The sequence below is a fragment of the Phyllobates terribilis genome, unplaced genomic scaffold, assembly GCF_046119375.1.
Source record: "Phyllobates terribilis strain yellow unplaced genomic scaffold, ASM4611937v1 Scaffold_12__6_contigs__length_324123572, whole genome shotgun sequence".
In the NCBI taxonomy this organism is placed as follows: domain Eukaryota; kingdom Metazoa; phylum Chordata; class Amphibia; order Anura; family Dendrobatidae; genus Phyllobates; species Phyllobates terribilis.
This window is the reverse complement of record NW_027362772.1, coordinates 7,973,603-7,985,553: the sequence shown is the minus strand read 5'-3', so window position 1 is coordinate 7,985,553 and position 11,951 is coordinate 7,973,603. Positions and strand designations below refer to the sequence as shown.

The 11,951-nt window shown below is 50.1% G+C and overlaps 1 protein-coding gene across 1 annotated transcript in view; it reads right to left on the bottom strand.

Annotated features, from left to right (window-relative positions):
• The window catches only part of LOC141171888 (gastrula zinc finger protein XlCGF66.1-like), a 469,561-nt gene that overhangs the window by 392,235 nt on the left and 65,375 nt on the right, over nt 1-11,951 (bottom strand). The window lies entirely within an intron of this gene.

Sequence of the window (11,951 nt, the reverse complement as noted above, 5' to 3'; positions counted from 1 at the left end):
CTCTGCTGCTCAAGTCTTGCCAACATAGGAAAGGTCGAATTACAGCGTGTGGGCAAGTCACAAATCAGTCGGTGACGAGGCAAATTAAAGCGCTGCAGCAGCACAGCCGGACCGGCGAAAGCCTGAGATGACTTTTGGAAATGGGCACTGACACGGCGTACCTTGGCAAATAGATCCAGCAAGTCAGGGTATTATTTTAAAAACCGCTGTACAACCAAGTTCAGCACGTTGGCCATGCATGGAACATGTACCAGCTTGCTGAGCTTTAAAGCCGCCACCAAGTTACGCCCATTATCGCACACAACCAGACCTGGTTTTAGGTTCAGCGAGGAGAGCTACTGATCGGTCTGGTCTTTTATCCCTTTCAATAGCTCTACTGCGTTGTGAGCTTTAGCACCTAAAGAGATGAGCTTCAACAGGGCATGCTGCTGCTTTGTCAAAGCAGTGCTGCAGAGCTCCCAGCTGAGGAGTGATGTGGAGGCTAGTTCAGCTGAGAAATGAGAAGGAGAGACAGGAACTGGCATACGAGGAGACTGAAACCCTGATGGAAGTTGAGCCCGCTATTCTTGGTGTGGGTAAGATGGTTGATATCCCAGACTCCACCAGGTTCACCCAGTGTGCCATCAGGGAAATGTAGCATCCCTGTCCTCAAGAACTTGTCCACGTGTCTGTGGTTAGGTGGACCTTCCCTGTGACTGCATTGGCCAAAGTACGGCTGATATTGTGTAACACATGCTTCTGTAATGTGAATGGACGGCACACTGGGAAAAATAGTGGTGGCTGGGAATCGAGTACCGGGGGGCTGCCACCACCAAGAGGTCACGGAAAGACTCAGTTCCCACAAGCTGAAACGGTAAAATTTCCAGGGCTAGCAATGTGGGCGTTTAGAGTTTGGGCATGTGGGTGGATATTTCTGCTTCCTGTGAAATGTCTTGGGCAAGGACAACTGAACGCTGCGCTGGGACAACATACTGGTTGTGGTTGCTGACTGTTGTGTCTGTGCAACTGCAGCTTGTGGGCAGGAGGCATCAGCGCCTGCTTCCTGGACAGCAGATTGGGAAGGCCATAACACAGGGGAAGGGGCAGTGGTTTCACCTTCAGACACAGATTTTGTACCCAGGCGTTCCGCCCACCTACTGGGGTGCTTGGCTGCCATGTGCTTCTGCTCAGGTTGGTAGTGTTATTGCCTCTTCTTAGCTTGGTATGGCAGATGCTGCAAATTGCAGCTGTTTTGTCTGAAGAACTTTCAGAAAAAAACTGCCATACAGGGGAACAACGTACCCTTGGCCTGTTATCTAGCCGAATGGAGGGGCTCTGTGAAACAGTTGATCGATTTCTACCTCTGGTCAAACGACTGCCTCTTTTTTGCCTGTTTTCGTTCTATGGATCTGTAGCACCCTGAGGATTCGGCTGCTACAGGGGTATTGCACCTCAAGCCAGAGGTGTGATATTCCACTCCCGGGTAAGGATGGAGTGTGGAACTGAGCTCAGTAGGCTGCATACACTACATACATCCCATTTCCGGGGGACAGATCAACGGTACTCCCACCAGTTTATGTGCAGGTACGATAGTGTCTGTCCCTGGCTGGAGTGGGAGGGGGGTGGAACATCCCAGTAGTGTAGGGGCAGATAGGGGGAGCAGTCTGGGTAAAGCTAGGAGCTCATTGGGTGCTGGTCACCTGAGCTCACACATAGAGGGAGTATATAAGGTGGGAACCATCTTAGATCAGGGTCAGACAGGCAGACAGCTACTAGTCAGTCTGTTGTAGAGGGTCAAGCAGTCCTGAAAGAAGAGAGAGAGGAGTCAGAAGGACCCAGAGGGGAAGAAGAGGGAACCCCAAGAGCCCAAATACAAGCAACAGGGTGAAGGGTTGGCACAAGGGTACCGGATCCCAAGCTGGTGGAGGGCACTAATCCTCAGCCAGAGACCGGAGGTTGTGGGCAGGATCTGCCACGACCCCCCACTAAATCCACCAGGAAGGCAGACCAAGTATAGGGTCAGGGAACCCAGAAGAGGTGTACCCACCAAGAGACCCGAGGGAGCCGGACATAGGTGGATCCCTGGTGGGGAAGGCCAGAGAAAAGGAACGACAGAAAGGGAGCTCAGGATCACGCTCCAGAATTACCTGGGGGTTGGCCGAGTCCAGGACCTGGTGGACGCAGCACGGCTCGGGCGGTCACTCAAGGCCGGAGTGACCAGAACAACAGCAGTAAGTAAAAACCCTGAACTGCACAGCCCGACTCTGAGTCTTATTACCATCCTCACTGCACCACTACAACCACCACCCTCTACAACTGACCCCCTGAGGCTATACCCCTCCCGTTGGAGGTTATACCACCAGAAGCTGCACACACACCATCAGCCTCAGCGGACCCTGCTGCAGCAGCGGCCGTATTGACCGCAAATCAACGGGTGGCGTAGTCGACACTAAAGAACATCCAGCAACATCTGTAGGACTGCCACACACTGAGCTTGACACCCTGGGCACGGACCGGGTCACCGCCACTCGGAGACTACAACCCCCATCTGATCCGGCTCCGGGTATCCCCCAAACAACACTGGCCCAGGGGGCGCGTCAACTTTGGCGTAGTCGGCAGGATTACGTGCCCGCAACAACCGGGTACTGCGTGCCTGAAGAAAAGTTCACCGTTACCTTAAAAAGAAGTCTCCCGCCGGTTCCGGAGGGTCCCCGCCAACAGACCCCATCACAGGTCGTTTCCCGCCGGTTGTCCGCCATTTGCAGCTTTTTCCCGCCATCCATGGAGTTTCCCGCCACTGGGAGACGATTCCCGCCATTTCCAAAGATTTCCCGCCTTGGAAGAGCGGACGCCATTATGGGCGTGCCAGAGGGTGGCAAAAGGCCACCTCCCATCGTGGGCCAGGTCGAAGAATGGCGCCAAAAGCGGAAACCGCGCCCACCAACAGAGACTGTGATGCTGGAAGTGTCCATCAGCGTAAGAGAACTGCCCCTGGAACTGACAATCACAAAGTTGCCCCGGGACCACCCTCAATGTGGGGGAGACTGAACAAAAGAACGAAGATGGGTGCAGCCTGGAGGAGTCTGGAGAGAGCGTACCCGGAGACAAGAAGTCTGGAGAGGACTCCGGAGAAAGCGTACCCGGAGATGGAGGGAGAGACAGGCAGCACCGACCCAGTGGTCAGGAGCCTGCTGCAAGCAACAACGCCACTAGGCTTAGTGGAGATCCTAGCACAGCTCCCCCGAGACCGGGAGTGTGCACAGACCGCGCTGGAGGGCCTCGCACGGAGGATGGCCCAGGTGCAGCAAGACACGCTGACGGAGTGGAGCCGTGAGATGGCCCAGCAGACCGGAACCCGTCAGCGGAGCACGCCAGCCGAGACGAGGAGACAGACCGCCTCTGAGGATGGTGCAGGAGGAGTGAAGGCCGGAGACGGCGCCGAAGAGGGAGCTGAACAGATGGAGGCAGGTAAAGGGGACGTCACTACCCCGAGCCGAGAAACCGTGTACCTGTCCCAGCTCCCCGTCGCAGAGCCCGAAATTCCCCCTGCCGTGCCCGTCGCTGCATCGTCACCGTGCCGGACTAGGCCTCAAGCAGAAGCCGCAGCCGCGACCCCTGTGACGTCACACGCCTCGACCCTGAGTGCGACGAAACAGGAAATACCATCGGCCTGGTCGCAAGGTCTAGTACCTCCGGGCGCCGCAATTCCAACAGCGCCCCCTTCCTCCGCGGAGCCACCGGCCTGGTCGCAGGGCCGAGTACCCCCGGGCGCCGCCGTCCTTACGGTGCCCTTTACCTTTAGGGTGCCCCAAGCCTGGTCGCAAGGCCTGGTCAACCCGGGCGCCGCTACCATCAACGCGCCCTCAACATCTCGAGTGCCGCACCTGGGCGAAGATCTATTTGCCCAGCACACGTGCCCGGATGGGCAGCCCTTTGTATGGCCCCAGGAGTACTACCAACTGGAACTCCAAAGAGCAAGGCCCCTGTGCGAGCCCCTGATTCCGGCTCCGAAGCCCGTCAGGAGAACCCCGCTCCCGCTAGAAGAAGCACAATTCGAGTGGGACCCCACCGGAGGAGATCTCATGGGGTTCACTCAAGAAACGCGGGCAGCCGCAGCAGAGCGAGTGGAGTGCTGCCGCCAGCAGTTGGCAGACTTCGAGCGAGAACGGAGAGAGAGGCGGGTCCGAGAGCAGCGGCTGCAAGAACAGAGCGCCGGGCAGAAGAGCCGGACCAGGAGGAACCCCCGTGCAGCTCATGGTCCCCGTACCACCGGGACTGTGATTAAATTCAACCTGCAGCATGGGTGGGGATTTATAAGAGACCATCATACCCCCGGCGACGTCTTTGTAACCCGCAGAGACGTAGAAAGCCATCTGCCGGAGGGACACAGACGTCGTGACCTGTACGTAGGGGACGAGGTCACGTTCACCCGGCACAAGTGTGCCAAAGGACCCTACGCCCTCCATGTGCATCGCCTGACGGAGGAGTAGCTGCGGTGTGAGGAGGAGCAAGAGGACCCGGACGGGTCTGAAGACTAAGAAGGAGCAGGAGGACGCCGTCGTTAAAGTGCGGTAAAGAGACTGTAAATAGTTACCCGTCGGGGTACAGTGAACTGTTGCTGCTTTAAATATGTCCCCGTTGGGACAAGTGTAAACTGTAACCCGTGTGTCCCTTAATCCCACTGACCGAGGACTGAGAGCGGTCATTCCTTCCTTATACCTGGCCGAGGACTGAGAGCGGCCACTTTCCCCCTTGTAAATAGTTGCGCTTTCTAAGGCGCCCCCTACCGGTTTTATAGGAAACTGTTGTTTTTCTTGAAGAGACTGTCGCACTTTACCCGGTCACAAGTTGCACCGTGGCCGGAGGAACAAGAATGTTATTTATGAAAAGTTTATGCTGATATATATGATGTTTTATATGTTTATGTTTTATGAAAAAAAAAAATGTATGTTTGTGGATGTTTTTATTCTTTTACAGCCCGAGGACGTGCTGTGATTTACCAGGGGGGAATGTAGCACCCTGAGGATTCGGCTGCTACAGGGGTATTGCACCTCAAGCCAGAGGTGTGATATTCCACTCCCGGGTAAGGATGGAGTGTGGAACTGAGCTCAGTAGGCTGCATACACTACATACATCCCATTTCCGGGGGACAGATCAACGGTACTCCCACCAGTTTATGTGCAGGTATGATAGTGTCTGTCCCTGGCTGGAGTGGGAGCGGGGTGGAACATCCCAGTAGTGTAGGGGCAGATAGGGGGAGCAGTCTGGGTAAAGCTAGGAGCTCATTGGGTGCTGGTCACCTGAGCTCACACATAGAGGGAGTATATAAGGTGGGAACCATCTTAGATCAGGGTCAGACAGGCAGACAGCTACTAGTCAGTCTGTTGTAGAGGGTCAAGCAGTCCTAAAAGAAGAGAGAGAGGAGTCAGAAGGACCCAGAGGGGAAGAAGAGGGAACCCCAAGAGCCCAAATACAAGCAACAGGGTGAAGGGTTGGCACAAGGGTACCGGATCCCAAGCTGGTGGAGGGCACTAATCCTCAGCCAGAGACCGGAGGTTGTGGGCAGGATCTGCCACGACCCCCCACTAAATCCACCAGGAAGGCAGACCAAGTATAGGGTCAGGGAACCCAGAAGAGGTGTACCCACCAAGAGACCCGAGGGAGCCGGACATAGGTGGATCCCTGGTGGGGAAGGCCAGAGAAAAGGAACGACAGAAAGGGAGCTCAGGATCACGCTCCAGAATTACCTGGGGGTTGGCCGAGTCCAGGACCTGGTGGACGCAGCACGGCTCGGGCGGTCACTCAAGGCCGGAGTGACCAGAACAACAGCAGTAAGTAAAAACCCTGAACTGCACAGCCCGACTCTGAGTCTTATTACCATCCTCACTGCACCACCACAACCACCACCCTCTACAGCTGCCCCCCTGAGGCTATACCCCTCCCGTTGGGGGTTATACCACCAGAAGCTGCACACACACCATCAGCCTCAGCGGACCCTGCTGCAGCAGCGGCCGTATTGACCACAAATCAACGGGTGGCGTAGTCGACACTAAAGAACATCCAGCAACATCTGTAGGACTGCCACACACTGAGCTTGACACCCTGGGCACGGACCGGGTCACCGCCACTCGGAGACTACAACCCCCATCTGATCCGGCTCCGGGTATCCCCCAAACAACACTGGCCCAGGGGGCGCGTCAGATCCATCCCTCTCTGCACTGCTGTGCTCACTATGTGTGCCATCGTGCCAGGTTGGATCAGTGGCCTCATCATAGACCACATCGTCTTCCAATTCATCAATCTGATCCTCATTCTGAGTTGCGATTGCATGCTGACCTGATGGCAACTGTGCATCAGGATTATCTTCCACCTCTTCAGACATGAATTTACCTTCCCCAATTTGGCTTTCTTCTTGCAGTGGGTACTCAAATGTTTGTGCATCACTGCACTCCACCTCCTCATGACCCTCTTTAATGGTGCACAGTGAGAGGCCAGAATACTTACAAGGAAACATAAACTGTTCCTCAGAGTGGCCAGTGTTGGGGTCATATGTCTCCTGGGACTCTTGATGGGGGGGGAGGAAGGAAGACCAGGTTGAGGATTGTGAGGCCCAGCCTCTTGGCTAATGAGGCTAGACCGTGTGGAAGACTTGGTGGTGCTGGTTGTTGACACACTGGAGCCTGTGTCTGCTATCCAACTCACAACATCCTTGCACTTGCCTGGGTTTGACAGCGGTGTAGCATGCAGACCGAATTTTGACCGGAAGCTAGAAAAAGATAGTCACCTTCTGATCTGTCACACGGTCTTGGCGGGCACCACCACAACCACGTCCCCATTCCTGATCGTTCGTCACCCTTTCCCATATTGAATGCATTATGAAAAAAAAAATCCTGTCTTTATTTTTCACAAGTAGCCTCACAGAGATGTTATGTACAAATTCCCTGTGTCTAGCAATTTTTTTTAGCTATCAGCTTTATTAAACATCGCAATAGCAGACTCTGGAAAATTACTGGTAAATAGTGATGTCTGCGTATCTCAGCAGGCTTTGCTCCAGTCGCACAACTGCTAGATAAATATACGCTATTTATTTAATCATGATCAGAGTATTTTTTTGTTATATTGCCTTTATGACACACGCCAACAGCAGACTCAGGAAAATTACTGGTAAATAGTGATGTTTGCGTATCTGAGCAGGCTTTGCGCATCTCAGCAGACTTTGCGTCAGTCGCACAACTGCTAGATAAAGAGATGATATTTATTTAACCATACATGAATGACTCCGAGAGCAAAGCAGCATATAGGTAATGAATATATGAATTCCATACATATCTTAAACTACTGCCTAAAGGACAAACTGGTAAAGACCCAGTCATTTATAAAAATGAGACAAAGAGAGTGGCCATGAGCCAAGATACGACAGAAAAGGTCCATCTATTAAAAGTAAAAAACTTTTAATATTTATAAATAAGGACGACGTGATAAAGGAGCAAATGCAAAAGGACAATACATACATATTAAAAACAAAGAAAGCGGCGCACCAATCTGAAGAAATTCACTATCATTATATCTCTATTAAGAAAAGTAAGTACTAGGCAGCAAACTCATATATCATATATTAAGACCACTAGATTCACTTGACAAATTATGGAGCAATTGTGCTTGGCAAAGCCCACATCATACCTCCATGAACAAGTGGCAGCTGCCCAAATCACCATGATGCACAACATCACCCCAACGCGTGTTACGGCCCGAGCCTTTCTCAAGGAGTACTGATTGTTCATACCTGCCTACTATAAATAGGGGACCAACACACCCACGAGTCACATGTGCACACCCAAAACACTGCCCGCTACAAGAATCAATACCGCATTGATTCTTGCGCCAGTTGCAGAACTAATAGATAAATATACGCTATTTATTTAACCAATAGAGTAATTTTTTTTTGTATATCACCTTTATGACACACGTCATCAGCAGACTCCGGAAAATTACTGGTAAATAGTGATGTTTGCGTATCTCAGCAGACTTTGCCCAGTCGCACAACTGCTAGATAAATATACGCTTTTCAGAAATAGGCCACGAATATTATTTAGCTCTAAAAAAAGCGGTTTAGTATATGCTGGAACTGAGGAATATTATTTTGCTCTAAAAAGAGCTGTTTTGTATATTATGGTGCTGGATATGAAACCCTGCCTCTCTCCCTACTCCCACAATCTGTTCCTACACTATACACAATGCGACCTAGCAGAGATCATGTACTTGCAATGCTAACACCCTGCCAGCTTTTCCCTCTCCCTTGTATTAAATCTCTCTACGCTATCTAAACCTAACAGAGAATTTATCTTCACTCTAAATAGCTCTTAAAAGAGCTTTTTGGACTCAGAAACTCTCCCTATTCGCTGCTTTCACTCTCCCTACGCTCGCAATACGCTGTTTCTGCATGTAATGAGCGCAAGATGGCGCCAGCGGGGCTTAAATATCCCCCTATGATGCTGTAAGGCCAGCCAATCACAGTAATGCCACAACAAAGATGGCAATTATGATAACAAACACTGCACTTCCGGGTATACTTTGGTGCACAAGTGGGACCCTGATCCTTTAACCCCTTTAAAGCCCAAGACGTATTAATACGTATCTGCGCCCTGGGCTTTAAGAGCCTGATGCGTATTCATATGTCTTTGCGATCGCTCGCGCACACAGGCTGCACGGGCACGATCGCCGCCGGGTGTCAGCTGATTCTTACAGCTGACACCCGATGCTATGTGCAGGGAGTGGTCCTGCACCGCTCCCGCCACATTAACCCCCGCAATGCTGCGATCGAAGTCGATCGCAGCATTGCGGTGGCAAGGGGAGGTGATCGTGATACTCACCTCTCCTGCCGGCGTCCAGCGCTGTCTGCCGCGGCTTCCCGGATGTTGCCATAATGACCTGATGTCGTCATGACAACATCCGGGTCACCAGACAGCAGGAAGATATTTTGGTCGTGCGCAGTGCATGACCAAAATATCTTCTGCATCTGCAGTGCTGACAGCCTGTATAGCACAGGGATGCTGCTCCATTCCTGTGCTATGCAGGTGATCAGAATAAAAAAGTGAAAGTCCCATAGTGGGACAAAGAATATACTGTGTGCCGAATTATTAGGCAAATGAGTATTTTGATCACGTGATGCTTTTTATACATGTTGTCCTACTCCAAGCTGCATAGGCTTGAGAGCCAACTACCAATTAAGTAAATTTGGTGATGTGCATCTCTGTAATGAGGAGGGTTGTTGACTAATGACATCAACACCCTATATAAGGTGCGCTTAATTATTAGGCAACTTCCTTTCCTTTGGCAAAATGGGTCAGAAGAGAGATTTGATGGGCTCTGAAAAGTCCAAAATTGTGAGATGTCTTGCAGAGGGATGCGGGGAAAACAAAAACAGTAGGAGCGCCAATGGTGAAGAGCCTGAGGTTTGGGGGGGGGGAATGAAGGGGGAAATGTAGTGACCACTCACCTGGTCCTGTTGTGCAAAGGAGCCCCGCACAACAAGGGAAAACGCTTCCAGGTGGGAGTCTGTAAGATGATCACAACTTAGCAGGAACTGTTGTAGGGAGCTTCTGTCTGCTTCAGCGGTCACATGACCAGGACCGTGTGACCGTGTGGGCGTTCCACAATGACATCACGGCAGGTGGTGTAGTGAGCTAGTTGTAAACAGAGCAGCTTCCACCGCTCTCCACAGGGGAGATTAGCAATCAAGAAAGAAGGAATTCTGCGGTGTTAGTGAAGCGCTAGAACAACTAGACAGTGGATTAGGTTATAACACACAAACCTTTTATTGTTTAGTACGCTCTCTAAATCAATAATTTTAAGCCTTAAATCAGTAGGATCCTTATTATGCGCCACAGAAAAATGTTTAGAAATGCTATGTAGAAGGAAACCACTACGAATGTTAGACCTATGCTTATTCATCCGTGCATGCATGGCCTGTATTGTACGGCCCACGTATTGTAGGCCGCACGTACATTCAAGAAGATATACCACGAACATGGAGTGACAGTTTAAAAATTGTCTAATGGTATATGTTTTGCCAGTGGTATTCGAGGAGAAAGTCTTTGAACCACTAAAGATGCTCTGGCAACACATGCATTTTGGGGACCCACAAGAGAAACAACCACTGATCAAATTGCCCATGCTGGTAGATTGGGTTGGAGAGGATTCACATAGCGTATTGCTAGGAGCCACCATATTGCGGAGGTTCTTACCCCTTCTGAACACCACCCTTCGTTTATCAGGAAGGTGCCTAGAGAGGACCGGATCGCTCTTAAGGATAAACCAGAATTTGTCTAGTAACTTCTGGATGTTCCTGTGAGACTGGTTATAAGTAGTCACCAGGCTCCAGTTACTCAACTCAGTAGCATCATCAGGGTTTTTATCACTGGCCGAAGTCATACTCTTAACAATACTGTCTTGGGAACGGAGCTGGAGTTTTTTGATACAGGACTCTTGAGATAATGCTCTACATTTCTGAAAGGCATCACTCAGTAATTTCCGTGGATATCCTTTTTGCCTGAACCGTTTGTTGAGGATTTTGGCCTCCAGGGCAAAATCAGAATTATTAGTGCAGTTTTTTCTGATCCTCCAGTATTGGCCATATCTGACCCATCTAGGGAGGTGTCCACTGTCAAAGCAAAGGTAGCTGTTAACATCAACCTGTTTAAAATGGGTAGACGTGGACAACCTCCCCGACAGGTCAACCCGCACCAAAAGGTCCAAATAATGGAGGGCTGTTTCTGACACAGTTGCTGTAAAGGCAAGACCCCATGTATTCAAATTTAATTCTTCCACAAACATAGATGCCTCCTCTTTAGTCCCTGACCACAAAAAGAAGAGATCATCAATGAAACGCTTGTAGAGGAGAACATGTCCTGCTGCAGAGGAGGACTGCGCGATGAAGACAGACTCAAACACCCCCATAAACAAGTTAGCGTAACTGGGGGCGAATCTCGTCCCCATCGCGCAGCCCCTCAACTGCTTGTAAACAGATGTCCCAAAAGTAAAAACATTATTGTTCAAAATGAATAGGATCCCCATCTTAAGAAATTCCTTCTGGTCCTCCAAGAGAGTATCATCCAAGGACAGAAAATGATCTACCGCAGATATGCCTAGCTCGTGAGGAATATTGGAATAAAGAGCTGTGACGTCTAAAGTCATCAGCAAACAAGCTGGCACTGAAGGAACATCTCTAAGATGTCTGATCAATTGGGATGAGTCCTTCAGATAGGACGCTAACTTAAGAACAAACTTTTGCAAAAAAAAGGTCTATATAATGTGATAAGTTGCAAGTAATAGAACCTACCCCTGAAATTATGGGGCGGCCAGGAGGGTTTTTGGCGTCCTTATGGACTTTGGGCAAAAAATAGAAAAAAGGGGTCTGATACCTCGAGATGTTTAAAAATTTCATCTCTTTCTTATTATGCCTCGAGCATAGGCATTCTTAATAAGTTTATTGTAATTTAGAAAAATAGAGACGGAAGGATCATTATCAAGTCTCTCATAGTAATTTACGTCGTCGAGAATTTGTTTACCTTCACTCAGATACCAAACGCGATTCATCACCACTATGCCCCCCCCCTTATCCGCATTCTTTATAACAATCTCCCTATTTTCTCTTAGAGTATTAATAGCCTGCCTTTCCCCCGGAGTTAGATTATCTCTTTTTCTAATATTCGCAAAGGACCGTATTTCTTTTAAGGCTAAATGTTGGAAGGTTTCCAAGTGGGGGCCCCTATGATGTAAAGGGAAAAATTTACTGGTATTTTTTGGGTTCACATGTTGGAACCCATCTGTAAGAGGTTCATTAGGGGCACTCATCATATCAATTGGACCACATTTTTTGCACTGCCTTTCTAAAATAAAATGGCGTTGAACAGTTAGTTTCCTCATGTACTCATTAAAATCAAGATACAAGGTAAAGGGATTAGCCGGTGAGT